The sequence below is a fragment of the Ictalurus furcatus genome, chromosome 9 (genome assembly GCF_023375685.1).
Source record: "Ictalurus furcatus strain D&B chromosome 9, Billie_1.0, whole genome shotgun sequence".
Taxonomy (NCBI): domain Eukaryota; kingdom Metazoa; phylum Chordata; class Actinopteri; order Siluriformes; family Ictaluridae; genus Ictalurus; species Ictalurus furcatus.
In genome coordinates, this window is record NC_071263.1 from 12,318,277 (window position 1) to 12,336,072 (window position 17,796).

Below are 17,796 nucleotides of genomic sequence, written 5' to 3' on the forward strand. Positions count from 1 at the left end.
CTTTTTTTTGTGGAAAATTACTTGAATAGGCAAAATTGTAATTGCAGGAAATAGTTCTGCACGGACTTTCACGGTGATGATCATTGGTAAATATGACCTTTTAGCTATATTCATGTTTGTTGCACATGAATCGACGAGGGGTTTGGCTGAACGAGCGTTGTGATGACGTCACCGGATGCGCCTTGGCCCAAATCTGCAGTAATTTTGAAAAATTGCAAGCTCCTCTGAATATTGTGCCGTTTGCTCGCTTTTGCATTCATTTCTACGATCACAAAATCCTGGAGGGACTGCAAAAGTAGTCTCAAGCATGGAGCAGTGTAGTGAGCAATGCAGACTGTTGCACGTGGGAGCACTTCCGTTCTGCAAGCACTGAGCCAAGTGTACCTTGTGTCTACACTCTGCTCAATTTTAATGACCATGCTTACTGATACAACACTCAGTTCTGTTCTCACACTTTGTAAAGATACCGTTTAAAGTCAATGACATGTTAAATACCTCAGCACAAGGAGGTCATCGCTAGAAGCAAATGGCAGCAAAAAACAAACAGAGCTAAATAAAATATTCCATGCTGTCCCGAATTGCTTAATATTAAATAGATTATCTGTAGCAACAAGTAGTGGGGGTGGGGATTGGTATTGATGCATCACTAGTTTTGCAGCATTTAGGTTTCATCATAAAACTGTTTTATAATAAATATATACATTTTATTAATACAGTGACATGAACTACAACATAGAAATGATATATAGATGCCATAACATCAATAGATTCAGTAGGATTAAGAACAACAGGAACATGCACCCATTGTCTTTTCATCCCAGTCATAAACCGATCAGCATGAAAACATGGTACCAAATATATGCTAAAAAAATCCTGCTGTTGCATAATTTACCACATGTTCATTATTCCGCTGCAAGTCATCAGAAACAACAAAGCTTCCAAATTGTTGAGTTTTTCTACATTAAAATTCTACTGCTGTCACCATGAAAGGAGAAAACAGTAATTTTATCTGCTCACATAGCTATTAAATGAACTTCGCTGTTTAGTCTCACACAACAAAATTAAGCACCTTGTAGGAAAGCGGCGCTTGTTCGGTGTTCTGTCTTACAGCGAGCGTGTAGCATCTGTTCTCGATTCCACCCTGCTGGGACACAAATTGCTTTGTGCTTTGTTTCTGGACAAAACTCTGAAGTTAATTTGCACATAATCATCTATATAAAGAGTTTGTCTTCCTAAAACTTTTTTTAAAATTTATTTAGTAGATAAGTCTCATGGAGAAAGTAGGACATCTTACATGCTGACATCACCTCCTCCTTAAATTACATTAACGTGATCAGAGTTAGCATCACAAGAAAAACATGCATAGAAATGACAAAAGGGAACTAGGTGGAATTTATTTTGTACAAATACAAACGTTAAAAAAAAAAATCCTCAGTCTTGCAACTACACTGCTTTCCTGAAAAATACAAAGCTACTGAATTTAAGGATTTAATGCTTTATTTAATTTGTTTCATCACGCCAGCTTTATCAAATCTGTCCTATTACCTACATTCTATACAATCAATGAGGCCCTCTTTGCTGCCTTATAAGCTCAGTCTAACATATACATACATAAACACATACATAAATATACATACATACATACTACCTAATGTATTCAAAGCAAGCAGATAGACATACCTGCACTGGTCTTGAAATGTGTGACAGCAGAATCGTCTTCACACCATATGAGACAGCTGTGATTCAGTAATGTTCCCTTCATTAAACCTAACCAGCAGTTAGTGTGTGTTAAGGGATATCTGCTTGATGAGTATTAATTTTATATCGGTGTCAAAGATTGCTTAAAGTCAATGTCATGAACTACCTATAGTTGCTAAAGCTACGCACATTCACAGCAGGGCTAGAAGACAGGTTTTCGCTTGTTACCAGAGCAACCATTCAGTCTCCGCTTCCAAACATAGCAACAGCTTTGATGCACTCTGATACTAAACTCATCTATGCATGTTTTCGGGAAAAACATAAAAAGATGCATAGTGCAACCTTGAAGCCCTGAAACTTCAATAGAAGAAAAACAGACCTCCTTCCTATTGTCACCCTCATTCTATAAATAGAGCCGAGAAGTCCAATTACAACAGTTTTATGTGCAACTGTAATCACCTCTCTGATGATCTGACAGTCTCCAGTTTAGCCTAAATTCTTTCACTCCAGTGCAATGACCGTCTACAATCGTATACTCCACACACAAAGAACAAAAACAGCCCTAACTCTGACAGCTAGGGAACACTTACTTTAGAACCTAAAGTTATCAAATCAAACTACTCAAAAAAAAAGAAAGAAAGAAAAAAAATATTGCAACCATATGAAGAACGAGACTTCATTATGGGGTGGGAAGGAAAAGATATGAAAGGCTGCATCTTTGTCAATTTTTTTCTGGTAAAACAAAACACCACAACAACAACAACCCCACAAAGTCATATGACAAGTGAGAGGAAACCACAGTACCCAGAAGACATTTATATATACATAGACACACACGCAGAGACATACACACACATTGAGAACCAGTGAAACCCCACACAAAGGACAGAAACCCAGACCCTTGAGCTGTAAGACAGCAACGCTACCCAATGCAGACCCTGCTTTGATCACTGAGCTTTAATTAGAGGCCAACCGATAGTGGATTTTACTGATACCAATAACCGGGTTGGGCAGTGCCTGCTGATAACTGATTAATCAACTGATTATTCTATAAAACTGATAGAATGAAAACATAATGCTCAAAGTAAAATATCACTGAATGTTATTACAAAAATAAACAGTACTGACGGTACCATGAAAATGTACTGCACTTTTTGAAATGAAATAAATATGCAGTGCCATCCACTAATTTTGGCACCCTTGGTAAATATGAGCAAAGGAGTCTGTGAAAATTTGTCTTTGTTTTATCTTTTGGTGATAACAAAACAATTAGAAACAAAACAGTTATAAACAATTAGAAAGAAATCTCTCTATATTAAAACCAGGTTACACTAATCTAAAATGTCTTCCTCCTGATGTTCCTTACGACACAGACTACATTTTCTGCTGTAATGAAATTGAAACCACAATGTCAGTTACTGTTTGTTCTATGAGCAACAAGGCTTTACTCCATTAAGCCCCATCTCAAAGTGTCTAAGGGTGGGTGATATTACAAAAATCAATATATCATATCATAACACCTGAAGACATTTCTATAATACATACTATGAATCACAACATACACCTATTTTAATAGGAATGCCTGGAACACCTGCTCATTCATGCAATTATCCAGTCAGTCAATCACCGCAGCAGTGCAGTGCATAAAATCACAACGTCAACCAAACAATACTAGGCAATGCTTTTCCAATCTATAAGTGTACCAGTTTTGGTGAGCCTGCACCCATTATATCCACAGATTCCTGTTCTTGGCTGACAGGCGTGGAACCAGTGAGGTCTTCTGCTGTCGTAGCCCATCCACCTTAAGGCTTGATGTGTTTTCTATTCTGAGATGCTTTTCTGTTCACCACTGATGTAAAGAGTGATTATTTATACAAGTTATCGAAGACATACTCGAAGTTCCTACCAGTCTCATCATTCTCCTCTGACTGCTCCCAACAAGGCATTTCCACCTGCAGAACTGAGGCTGGATGTTTGTGTGCACCATTGTGTTTGAATTCTAGCGACTGCCGTTAGTGAAAATCCCAGGATTCAGCAGTTCCTGAAATATTCAAATCAGCCTGTCTGCCACCAACAATACTATGCTCAAAATCACAGAAATCACAGTTTTCCCCCCCATTCTGATCTTTCATGTGAACATTAACCGAAGCTCTTGGCCTGTATCTGCATGATTTCCTGCATTGCACTGCTGCACCATGATTCGCTGATTGGATAAGTGCTCAGGGGGTGTATAGAGGGTATGCACTGATGTCATTTTCCCACCGGAACACACCCCCTTGGCCGGACCGATTGGCAAAAGATCCAGCAAAATGGGTGGTTTTAATAGGGGAAGCTGTTTAAACGCTAGTATAACTAACGATTATCAGCTTAAATTAAAGACCGTTGGACTCGACAGTGACCCTTACAACTTGCCCAAGAACCTCTGGTCCATGAACGTTGGCATGTGGCCAGAAATCGGTTTTCCCGACATTTATATGTACCTGAAGCCTGAAGGCAATGCTTGGTCCTACTTCAAGGCGGAGGTTGTTGGAGAAATTAAAGTGACAAAAACATTCTGGTTGTATGTAAAAATATTTTTTTATTATATAATTTTATCTGGAAACCCGTAAGCTAGCTAGTCCTAGTTTGTTTGTAGCGTACACTGCTTCCACTTAACGTTAGATATTTGTGAAGGTAAAACACAGTCAGAGAACGAACGAGCCCCCGTTGTTCATTAATGGAAATAGGCAGCGTTTAAAAAGAAATATGTAGCAAATAATTCATCATTGTATAACAAACAACACATGCCAAAAGAAATTACACTTACACTGCTCGACTTAGTAAAAAAAAGATTGAATTGCTTTTTGGCACTCTGTAAAAAGATGGCTCCAAACTCTTGTTGAATCCGTTAGCACAGTCGATCTCGCAACAGCTTTCCCCCCCCATTTTAGATGCGTTTTTTCTATGTTTTCGCAGAATTCACGCTGTACACTAATGCTGACGCTCAGTATTTTTGCCATTCAGTGGGCGTGACCACGGCGAGTTCCGGCTACCGTGACGTCACGTGCATACCCTCTATATACTGTAGGCTTGTTAGCACTATCTGCAATACATAAGTCATGCCACACTTTCAAAAACCTTTAAAAATCATTTAAAACATTAACATCTAATCAGGTATTTCCAGTGTTAATTATTATTATTTAAAAACAAGTTATAAGCATATCACAATATCCTTAATATCTCAGAAACCTGTGAAGTCATCACAATACAGATATTATATCATCATATCGCCTAGGCTTGGTTGTGTCCAAGTTCACTCCATGCTTATCACTCATTTCTTCACAGATTCAACCACAGAATCACAACCTAGTGATCTGGAAGAGTCAGTACATTACCCAATTACTGTGGGTTTCTGTGCAAGTAAAAACATGGGCTGATACAATGAACCATGTTTTTGCCATCTTAACCTTAAGCTACCCTTTGCAAATTATTTTGCATGAGGCTGGATGAGAAATGGTTTTATGTAAATTATAATTTGCTCAGGCACTTCCACACTGTTCTTCTTTTCTTTCTTTAGCGATAAGACTGCTGCAGAGTTTACTGCTGTTAACTAGCTGAATGAAACAGAATTCAACAACGTAGGTATATGCAATAAATCGGCAATTTTTGGAGAAGACAATTTAGAGAAGAAACACTTATGGATGTTTCTGCAAAGCTTTCGTGACCTCTCTGACTGTCTTAAATTCATCGCATAATCTTTATTTTATTTCTGGCTCTAGAATAAACCTCAGTGTTTCAGAGGTAGCACCATCTCTAAGAGCCAACAAGTATGTTCTGTTCCTTCTGTCCATAACACCATGCAATGATTATGCTGCCATCATTAAAAGGTGTAGTTTCTATTAAAAGCAGTCATTTCATAATAGTTCTGTAAGCCTCCTTCTGCTTTCGCACTCCTCAAAGATGGCTCTGCGAGATTTAAATATTCAACTCTATTTAAAATATCCAAAAATGAATGACGTTGATTGACATACAGCAGGAAGATCAACTAACAAGGTTCAGGTCAAAAACACTTATCGCCTCTCAATGTTGATCAAGTAAGCAAACTGCATGCATTCCGCATGATGAGATAACCGGCGCCAGCTTCCCAAAGGGAATTTCCTTTCCTGATGGGAGAAACACACCTCACTGAAATGCTGAAACCTGCTGTAAGCGAATGATTAATAGGAAGGAATTGAAATGACTAATTAAAGAGTGTACCATTTCTCATCTCTCTGTGGTCAGATAACCATTATAGTAATGGTCATGAATGTTCCAAACAGGTTAAATCAAGTCTTCACCCATGAATCAACATTCCACTCCCTTGTTTTTAAAAAAAAAAAAAAGAAAAAAAAAAAAAAAGAAAAATAACAAAACAAAACAAAAAAAAACAGTGCCTTCCTTGCCTGGAGAAATTATCAGCGGTTAACTCGGCAGTTAAAGAGGTTAATGCAGCACACCAGCTGTACTTTCCTGTTTCCTAAAAGCATTCAAGAATGTGCTAATATTCTACTGAATAACTCAACAGCTCGTAAATCATATGGAAAAAAAAAAATAGTTTGAAGTAAACCTCAGGGTAAACTCATATGAAACATACAAATCTAAAACATTAAAATAGAGTATGAGGGTGCTACAAATGGCAGCTAAAATAAGAATCAGGAAAGAAAATAAAATCCGAATTCACAGATCATGTTCTTTCACGGAGGGGTCTGAAACACAATAAATGTTTCATTACATAAATTTGAACATCAGTGGCACCCATTTAAATGTCAGATTGAAAATATTTAATTACAGCATATACCAATAACTATTAAAGGACTGTTTTACAGACAGTTTTAAGAAGAAAAAAAACAAGCAAACAAACAAACAAAAAAAAAAACACTGTAGGTGATCATTTTGTAGACATCACCTGTTTACAGCTGGTTTGTCACGGAAACCTGTTTCTCATTGATCATGCTGGTTTCATAAAACCATGCTGGTTTTAAAAAAAAACTATGGTTAAGAAACTAGATACTTAGTAGAACCATAGTAATACATATCAGTCTTGGCAGATATCAACAAATGTCTGGTGACGGTTTCTTAAAAATGAAGTAATAATACACAAACTATCTACACTCACTGAGCACATTATTAGGAACACTAACTAATACTAAAGCCTCTGTTTGCTCTCAAAACAGCCTCATTTGTTCATGGCATGAATTCCACAAGATGTTGGAAACATTCCTTTGAGATTTGGTCCATGTTGACATAATTGCATCACACAATTCCTGTAGATTTTTTACGTGCACTTTCATGCTGTGACTCTCCCGTTTTACCACATGCCTAAGGTGTTCTATTGGATTCAGATATGGTGACTGAAGGCCACTGAAGAACACTGAACTCATTGTCATGTTCATGAAACCAGTTTGAGACGACTTGCTTTGTGACATGGAAGTAAGCATTAAAAGATGGTAAATTGTGGCCATGAAGAGATGCACATGATCAGCAACATACTCAAATAGTGTGTGGCATTCAAACGATGATTGATTGGTATTAACAGGCCCAAAGAGTGCCAAGAAAACATTCCCCACACCATTACACCACCTCCACCAGCCTGGACTGTTGACACAATGCAGGTTGGGTCCATGGATTCATGCTGTTGGCACCAAATTCTGACCCTACCATATGTGTGCCTCAGCAGAAATCAAGATTCATCAGGCCAGGCTACGTTTTTCCAGTCTTCAACTGTCTTGTTTTGGTGAGTCTGTGACCACTGCAGCATCAGCTTTCTGCTCTTGGCTGACAGAAGTGGAAATCGACGTGGTTGTCTGCTGTTGTAGCTCAACCGCCTCAAGGTTCAACATGCTGTACATTCTGAGATGTTTTTCTACTCACCACAATCCTACAGAGTGGTCATCTGAGTTACTGAAGAATTTGTCAGTCTGGCTATTCTCCGTTGTCACATCCCCCCCCCCCATTCTGGAGGTTGACGTGAACATTACCTGCAGCTGCTGGCCATATCTGCGTGATTTTATGCATTTCACTGCTGCCACATGGTTGGCTGATTGGATAATTGCATGAATAAGTATGTGTAGAGGTGTTCCTAGTAAAGTGCTCGCGGAGTGTGTAAATCAGCTATCAGTTTGCCTATAGCTAATCTAAACTTAAATAAGGAAGTAGACCTTGAATGGAGCGAAAGAAAAAGTTTCACTGAAATTCACCATTTCAGGCTGAAACAGCAGCATTATAAATGACTTCATCTTCTCCAGAGCCCCTGTGGCATACCATCTCGGTCTACAAAATTAAAAGGATATGACAGCCATTATCTCCACTGTTTATTTCTATTGACAAGTGCAGACAGCAAGAGTGCAAGGTCAGCCAGAGATGCAATCTGTTGTCGCTCGTGGTTCTGCTTTCCATAAATTACATGAAAAACAAAAAACAAAAACCAACCCTGAGCTGCAATAGTGAAAACAGACATGTGACTTCAGCCACAAGGTTAAGGGAGTGGCCGACTATGGTAGAAAGACACATATTGTGTCCAGCATTACAATTTCCCTCCACTGGAACCAAGAGGCACAAATATGTTCCAGCATGACAATGACACTTTGCACTATCCATGAAGACATGGTGTGCCAAGATTGGTTTGAAGACACTTAAGTGAACTGGACCTCAACCACATGAACCCGGACCTTAACCACATGAATTGGAATGCCAACTGCGCCCCAGGTTTCCTCACCCCAACATCAGTGCCTAACCTCACTAATGCTCTTGCGGGTGAATGGGCAAATTCCCACAGCCATTCTATGTTTCTAATGGAAAGCCTTCTCATTCAGAAAATGAAGCCTTGAATTTTTATTTATTTTACATGTGATGTGAGGACAGAAAGCCAGAGCTCATAGCTTTAGCCAATGACTTACTGGGTTTTTGTCGAGCTATGAAACATGATGCGCTAGATTAAAAATTTTGGCAACAGGATAATGATCATATACTCATTAGTTTCCATAGTCTGAAATTAATGTGCTTACCTAGCCAACTACCTCCCATTATATTATTGAACACTTTGTAGCCTACACTAGCCTTCCACTTTCCAGGAAACCAAATCATGGGACTGGGCAGCACACTGAAGCTTTCACTCACTCCTAGCTAATACATTAATAATTTGTCCACCCCTCAGATACATACTGTGCATGACTGAAAATAGATACAGCTTCAAATGCACATGTGCTGCCAGTACCAGCACAATAGATAACTTAAAGGGATAGTTCAACAAAATTTTTAATTGTGTCATCAATTACTCACCCTCATGTTGTTTCAAACCCATAAGACTTTTGTTCATCTTCAGAACACAAATTAAGACATTTTTAATAAAACCTGGGAGATTTCTGTCTCTCCATTTACAGTCCAAGCAACTAAAACTCTCAACTCTCTCATGAACACGCGTCAGAGATCTATACGGAAGTGAAGATATTTTGTGAATAAAGACTTCATTTTAGCACACTTTTTGCACACACAAAGCATTTGTACCACTTCACAAAATTGGGATTAAACCACTGGAGTCACATGGATTACTTTTACAATGCCTTTATGAACTTTTTACATGTGATGGTGTGGTGCACAGAAAATAATCTGACTCAAAACATGAAGAAAACAAAAGAACTCATTATTGATTTCAGGAAGAAGCGGGATGTTCATACACCACTGCATATCAACAGGGAGATGGTGGAGTGTGTCCCCAGCTTTAAATTTCTGGACACACACATCTCAAAGGATCTCTCAGGGATGATAATCATCACAGCGCTAGTCAAGAAAACACTAAAGCAGCTGTACTTCTTAAGAATGCTCAGGAAGGTAAACCCATCACAATGGGTGTCATTCTCTTGGTGTCATTCTACTGCAATAACACTATGAGCACTTTATTTCATTTACGTTGTATATGGCCTTTGCCTGTAATATGAACTTAATTATTCTCTAACTGTATACATTGGCAAGTCCATAATTTAGTTGTATGTTTGTACAATGACAACCAAGAAATCAAATCAAATTCTAATAAAATTTTTGGAACATGAAAGTTCTGGGTACTTGGACTGTAAATGGAGGGACAGAAATCTGTAAATAAAGGGACAGAATTCTCCCAGGTTTAATTAAAATGTCTTCATTTGTGTTCCAAAGATGAAGGAAAGTCTTATGGGTTTGGAACAACATGAGGGTGAGCAATACATGACAGAAATGTCATTTTTGGGTGAACTATCCTTTTAAAATCTCTCGCCTTAATCAAAATCAGATGTTAATTAAGCACTATCTAACAAAGTCTATGAAGTGAGCACAGTGGCCAGGTTTAAACACAGTGCAGAGTGGCTACTCCTCAACGTGCAACACTCTGGTGCTCTGCGTACAAGAGATACACTTGAACAGAAAACACAATCACATGACTCGGCCAGTGCCTCAAGACTCACTGTCCTCAGTTTCACTCAGGTTTTCAACAGATTCTCTGTCTCACACTGACAAATGCAGATGTCTCGATGCACAACAGAGGCTGCATTAATACTGACAAACTACCAATCCCAGTGCAAAACACATTTCAGAAAAATAACACCATTTCTGGTATACTGCTCGCCGACATTCATGGATTTTTTAATTTTTTTAAATCTTCCAGTGCGGTTTAAAATGGGTACAAGCACAGTGAGAATTTAGTTCAGTGAGTGTGAGAATCATCATTACTGTCTCTCAACAATGACAGACAGAGAGTTGCCGACCTCAGAATAGAGAGGACACGGAACATTGCTTTCTTAAATATCAGCACACTGTGCAATTTTTGGAGATTTTTTTTTAAATCTACAGTAATTAGTGTCTTGCAGTACATTTTCAAGCTTTTACTCTCAAATGATACCAATTACATGATGGTGACTGACCATCATGTGACAAATTTCACAGTTAAACAGAAGAGAAATTACTGCTGTATTCACTGTCCTTACAGTACAGCATAATGACTTTTAAAAATCCATTATCACAAGATGATGTATTGCTAATTATTTAGCAAGACACAGTTCTCAGTATTACATGTTTCATGTTCAAAGAAAGTGGAAAGACACATTTCATTAAAAAAAAGCAACAACAAAAAACAAACAAAAAAACCCTCTTGCTTTTTCATCCATTACAGCATGTTCCCTCCTCTTTTAAAAGCCCAAAATTGAATTTGCTGCCATTCCTCTCTCACCCCTGAGATAACATCTTACATAGCACTCTAGCCAGTATGGTTGCTAAGTTGAGTTTTTCTCCCAGAAATAAACACTTCCCTAACATGATGAGCCAGCACCTTCCAGCCTTTTCCCTACATTTCACCCACGTCATTTTCACCACATCAGTTTCTTCCTAACCACAGATGCTGACTAACTGAAGCTGTGAAGTGAATACAGAAAATCCAGGAGTTGCCCAATGAACACAACAAATGAGATGTGAAACAATGTGACTCAAAGAGAAGATGCTCAGTCACGGACATGACTGCTGGGAGTGAAAGGTCTCATCTAAACACTGCAAGCCTTCAGCAAGTGCTCTACAGTAGGGCTGGCATCTAGGACTGTACGATTCATGATGAAATAATCTGGATTTTATGGCTTACAGTCAAGATCAGTATTATTTGTCCAATTACATATGGAACCACTGGGGTAGGGGATATTACAGAAAATATCATACATTAAAATATCATAAACTAACATCAAATTAAACTCTTAGACACTTAGGCAGACACTTATGGACTGTAAGGCAGTAATGATTGGACTAGAACACTGCTTTTTAGAAGTTTATACATGGTTATAGAAAAGCTGCAAAATACAGGAGACCTGAGGGAAAGAAATCCATAATAACTAGACGTCGACCGGTAGTGGAATTTACCAATACCGATAACCAAGTTATGCACTACCTGCCTATAACTGATGAATCAACCGAATGATATGAATGGAAACACTGAAAGTAAAATATTGCTGAACTTTATTACAAAAATAAACAGTACTGACTGTACCATGAAAATGTACTGTACTTTACTAAATGAAATATATATTATATATTAAATGTATAATATATATATTAAAAGTTAAATATATTATAATTAATAAATGTTAAAGTCAATAAGATATATACATGAACCAAAAATGAACACTCCAAATAACAAATAAAAATGGAAACATCTAAAATGAATAAATAAAAAAAAATTCAAATATCACAGGATTTGTCAGTGGTAGTTTTTATTTCACCTCTACACCCCGCTTTCGTACTGTATAATGACAGCAGACATTTCTCAGCTGCTCGGTTATCAGTGCCAATTAATTGGCAAAACCGATCAATCATTTGATCTCTACAGGGAGCTCAACACAGTGTTAATCCCCATAAGTGGTACAGTCCTTCGTGATACAAAAGTTTGATTTTAATGTTGTTGGTTTTTTTGATTTACAGATACCAGATATAGAAGAAGGAAAAAAACATTGTCTACCTCCTTTTAGAATTATTCCTAAATTATCCATGCGAAATACACAAAAACATGACAGATAAGACATAATTCTGTACATCTGTAGTGAGGACACTAACAATATTAATATGATGCACGTTTTATTTGATTATTGAGGTGAAGATTCTCTATTGAGACCTGACTCTGCCACAGACTTTCTTTTCAAAGTCTTGCGCTTCACCTCTCTAGAGAAAAAGATAATTTTATTTTCATTGGAAGCTCTAACAGTGACAAAGAATCTGATTTCTAACTTTGCCTTCTTTGCCATTCGTGTGACTACGCCTGAAGAGACACAAAATAGTGAGTTCACAAAGTACATACTTGGGTGGACATGTATTTGTTCTTTACTTTCATCCTGGAGTTCACGTAGGGCACTTATTCTGGCTGATGGTGTGTACGGATGATAAGCCACCTTTGAAAGTAGCCTAATTTTTACACAAGAAAAGTTACAAGTACACCACAAAAATGTTTGTTCCTGTTCCCATGTATAAACCTGCTCTTGCCTTGCCTTTGCTGTATGACTCAATATGCAAACTGGTCATAAGAAGGAGTGTCTGAGATTAACACATGCACACAGTAACAACATTAATAACACAACAAAAGAAGTTACAAACGTAAGAAGTTGTTCTATTCATGATGTATCAATTGTCCTGCTTTCGGAAACCCTGTACAATTGATTTTCATACGTTTTTTATACCCCCGCTCTGATTTATAACCAACCATTTCACTGGTTTTAAAAATAGACTTTAGGCTTATTGCTTTTAGAAAATGAAAAAAAAATTGTGTTCAATAAATAATTTAATACACTATTAATAATATTATCAGCCAACAAACTTCTGCCATGCAACTTCATGTGTTAACAGTAAGCTTTGTTTGCTAATCAACATACAAACAACAATTAATTTATTTTATAGACAGTATAATGGTAGGTATAAAATGTAAGTATAAATGTAAACTTTTCATTGGTCTTAAATAATACAGAATTTAATTTTTGTGGTGTGGTCATAGGTGTGTATATTCAGGATTTTACAACAGCTTCGAATGTGGCTCAGCCAATCATATTTTAGAACTAAACCTGAGGTTTGAAGGTTGAGTGTTCAAATCCCAGCATTGCCAGTCTAAATTGTAAGTTTCTAAATGAGCATCACCTGACAGGTAAACTGATAAGCCAATTCATAAAAAGCACATTTTATCTGCTAATCTATCTGTTGCAGTGTTTCCCAAAGCAGACATTAATACCCCTGCATATTTGGCTTGTTTACCAGCTCAGAAACCTCTGTACTAAGTGTTCTTTATGGCTTGGTTCTGGAATGCTGTGAACAGGGAGAGAGCAAAAAAATTGCAGTCTGGTGATTCTAAGGATCAGTTTGGCAAACGCTGTCATACAGCACATTACTGTACATTCATACAGTACAATCAACTTACTACCACGTTAAAAATACAAGGTAAAGCACTTCAACTGTATCCAGCACGTCACTTCAAGAGCCACATTTTTAGGATCTGCCTCTCTAAACAACATTCACATTAATAATAATAATAAAAACGCTTTTTGTACTCACCAGGAGTTTCATGCAGTCCTAATCACAGATACATTAATTCAATATAAAGCAGCACGGTTCCAAGTCTGACTGATGACTCACAAGTAGTTCTGATTTAGAGTGATTAAATTTCGAACGTCATCTCAAGGGCTGACGTGTTTTAGTTCTCAAAATATCAAATGGCTGTCTGTTGCTGAAGGAGGAAACAAAAAGGTTGTGGTTTCCTCATTTTCCAATCAAGCAGAGAAGCACAAACTTCAGGCTTGTTGCCAAAACTATAGCCATTATTTTCTTGGCAAGTGAAGGTCTCTAACTCTACATCTTATGCTGTAATAGCATCAAAATGGTGTAGCACAAGTGACCCATCTCTTGGAATACAGCGTGCTGCTATAAAGGAGACAGATACAGCACTTCAGTATACTGGGCAGACAAGACTGGTCAGGATAAATGGAAGAGCACAGAAGTACTCTCACTCACACTGGAGTTTTAAGAGTGCTTAAACAGAAAACGAGACATTCAAGCTTCTCTATTTGTAGGCTTGTTGAAACTGAGACATCAGATAACATGGAGTATGAAAATATTCTTTAATGAATGGTGAACCAAAATAGACTACACTATACTATACGAAATAGGGCAGGGCTATATTTTGACCAAAGAAAAAAGTTTGATAGTAATAAGCAACAGTAACTGGTGCTTTTAGTATGAGCAGCTTAGGAAGATATTTATATTTATTCATTTAGCAGATACATTTTTATAGAATGAAACCTGCAAGTGAGGCAAAACTCTGAGGGATAATGGTTTACACTCAAGGACCTAACAGGCCAGGGATTTGAACATAAGTTTCACTAGCACTGACACATAACAGGAAGACATTTTAATATACACGCTAAAGGCATATAACATGCAAATACATGTTCAGGCTTAGTCTAAACTATAATATTACCCGAGACAGAAGCAGTTCAACTCAAAACACAAACACAGCAGGATCCTAATTCACAAAATGTTAGAGTAAATGCCATGATATTGTTAGCAAGGCAGACCAAAAAGACATATTTCCTTCTGCAGATTATATCTGGAATTGCTCTCGTGTATTCCTACTTTCATCACCATCTTACCCATCCAGGGAGGGGTGACTCCTTCCCTTCATTCTACCTTATAAGGGTTCTTCCATTTTCTCCCTAAAAAATGCAGTCAGTCCACTGAAATATGATTTTAGTAAAGATGCACCAATCCCATTTATTCCACATTTGTTATGATACTGATAATCAGTGAAATGCATATTGACTGATACCTGAAACTGACCTTATACAAATCATATAAGGGTTTTAAGGGATCTGTCCATTTACTTATGGATTAAATGTGAATCACATCCAGATATGATTTTGGGCTTTATAAATGAACACATGATCATAACATCTATAAGCAGGACAAGTTCTCAAAAGCAAAGGCCACCCTGAAACGCGTCAAATATATTCATATAAAAATATCTGTGAGGTGTTTAGCAAATTAGCTCACTTGTTTCATGTGAGAACCACAAAAGCAGTTCTGTGCCACTCTGTGTTCCCACAAGGGAACAATGGTACAAAAATGCAATGCAATGCAATAAGTTACAGCAGAGAACTCTGCTCAGCTAGCAAACAATCTATGAAATGAAAGTTGAAGCTTTGGAACCTTATTTGTTTGAGCACAGACCACAGATGAGGAGGCGAGAGAGCTGCACAGACTAAAGCGCCATTGCATCGGTCTCTTTATGTAGAGATTAAGTGAAGGAGGTTATATGCCACTGGCAACACTATCAGCAGGTTATCAAACGATAGTGTGGGTAATGTAGCAAATAATCAATCCATCTAATTTCCATAGGATGAGGTTTGAGCACAGACCACAGATGAGGAGGCGAGAGAGCTGCACAGACTAAAGCGCCGTTGCATCAGTCTCTTTATGTAGAGATTAAGTGAAAGAGGTTATATGCCACTGGCACCACTATCAGCAGGTTGTCAAACGATAGTGTGGGTAATGTAGCAAATAATCAATCCATCTAATTTCCATACAGCTTATCCTATACAGGGTCGCAGAGGAGACTGGAGCCTATCCCAGGAAACTCGGGGCATTATTTGGGGGACACCCCGGATGGGGTACCAACCTGAAGCAAGAAACCCCTGAAGCACAAGAACTTGCACAAGGAGAACCCCCAACCCCGGAGGTGCGGGCAGACATGCTAACCACTACACCACTGCTTACGTAGCAAACAAAAAAATGAAAATAGTCCAACATTTCAATGAAAGTCATCGTTCAAGGTGAATTTTTTTTTTTTTTTCATTAAAGGAGACACAGACTCATGTACATGCAGCTCATCATTTCTTTATCATGGTTGCAGCTTATAAATTATTAATATTATTATTAAAGAACTACTCACCTTAGCTTCAAAGATGTGGTCCGAGTTAGTCCCAGCTTCAGGAGCTACAAACTGGCTGTGAAAGTGTGTGTGTGTGTAAACCTCAAACAGCACAGATTACTGCCAAAGGATGTGGAGCAGCTAACAGTAGCTTGCTATCTATAGTGCACTAGCTAGTTAGCTTACAGTGCAATGTGAGCACCATGAAGCTTTGACGCTTCACACGCATGTAAAATATTATTCACGGACTTCAGAAGGTCATCGTCTGCCTTCAGAGGTCTTCATCTCACCGAGAGCATCTGAATAACCTGTGGATAAATGGAGAAATAACAAAACAAGCGATCAAAAAAAATATTCACTTACATGAAAAGGTATCAAGCCATACTATGCATTTTGGCTAGCTAGCTCTCGACGTTAAAAAGCCGTGTTGTCAGCGATATAATAAACTGTATTAAAGTGTCTATGATACATCACACGTAGCTCACATTAAGTAAACCAGCACAGTGTCTAGCGGGAGAGGGGAAAGCCCACCTCGCCAACCTGCCTGTGTTATTAACAGCTTGTTGTGTTTATGATGCGGAAATTCCGTCTTTAGCCATCAAAAACGTGTCTGTTAAAGCTCCAGTATTTCTAACAACGCAATGTCAAGTCGCAGTCAAGCGCGGAGACGTGTTTTGCTTACCGCAGGTCTCCGCGCAGTTTGGGAGAATCAGCTGAGGTGTTATGAAGACGCCATTTGTCTGACCGTTTCCTAGTTGGCGCTTCGGAGGAGGATGAGTGCCAACACATCCCATAACAAACCGCGCACGAGCGCCTCCCTCCGGATAACACGCGCCATTTCATATTGCTCGTACAATTTTTTATTAACAAGAAATCAAGATTCAAGATTTTTTTTTTTTGGGCACGCATTTATATACAGTTTAGAAACTATCACAGAAATGCCACTAATGGTTTCCACTACAAATACCATTACAAACCATCAGCTAACTATTAAAACCATTGTTATTACCATTATTGGTCCTTAATGGTATCCACTAGACATAATGGTGACAACATGTCACTAATAGAAGGCAAACAAGTTACCACTAGATGACTAGAGTTACCACTAGAGACCCACACCCAATTCTGCACAATTGCCATTCCATCCATTTTCTATACCGCTTATCCGACAGGGTCGCGGGGAACCTGGAGCCTGTCCCAGGGAGCATTGGGCATAAGGCGGGGTACACCCTGGACAGGGTGCCAATCCATCACAGGGCACCATCACATACACATTCACACACCCATTCATACACTATGGACAGTTTGGACATGCCAATCAGCCTACCATGCATGTCTTTGGACTGGGGGAGGAAACTGGAGTACCCGGAGGAAACCCTCGCAGCACGGGGAGAACATGCAAACTCCGCACACACAGGGAAGCGGCAGGAATCGAACCCCCAACCCTGGAGGTGTGAGGCAAACATGCTAACCTCTAAGCCACTATGCGCCCCTACAATTGCCATTATAACCATTAAAACAATTACAAATTCTATGAGGGTATCTATTGTTTTGGGGGAGGGGGCGTTTTCAGCTGAGATAACTTACAACTGTGGCTGTGGCTCAGGTGGTAGAGCGGGTCGTCCATTAATTGCAGGGCTGGTGGTTCGATTCCCAGCCTGCATACCGAAGTG

The 17,796-nt window shown here is 38.5% G+C and overlaps 1 protein-coding gene across 2 annotated transcripts in view; it reads right to left on the reverse strand.

The window, feature by feature from the left end:
- Positions 1 to 16,889, reverse strand: part of rnf144aa (ring finger protein 144aa) — a 38,795-nt gene extending 21,906 nt beyond the window's left edge. Inside the window, exons 1-2 of one of the 2 annotated variants that reach the window (XM_053632769.1) lie at positions 16,806 to 16,889; positions 16,145 to 16,431 (exon numbers count right to left, since the gene is read on the reverse strand). The gene's annotated coding sequence lies outside the window, so the exon portion shown is untranslated. Of the gene's footprint in view, positions 1 to 13,752; positions 16,044 to 16,144; positions 16,432 to 16,805 lie in introns of those variants that run through there. The other variant, XM_053632770.1, reaches the window with a different exon arrangement.
- Positions 16,890 to 17,796: the final 907 nt, after the last annotated feature.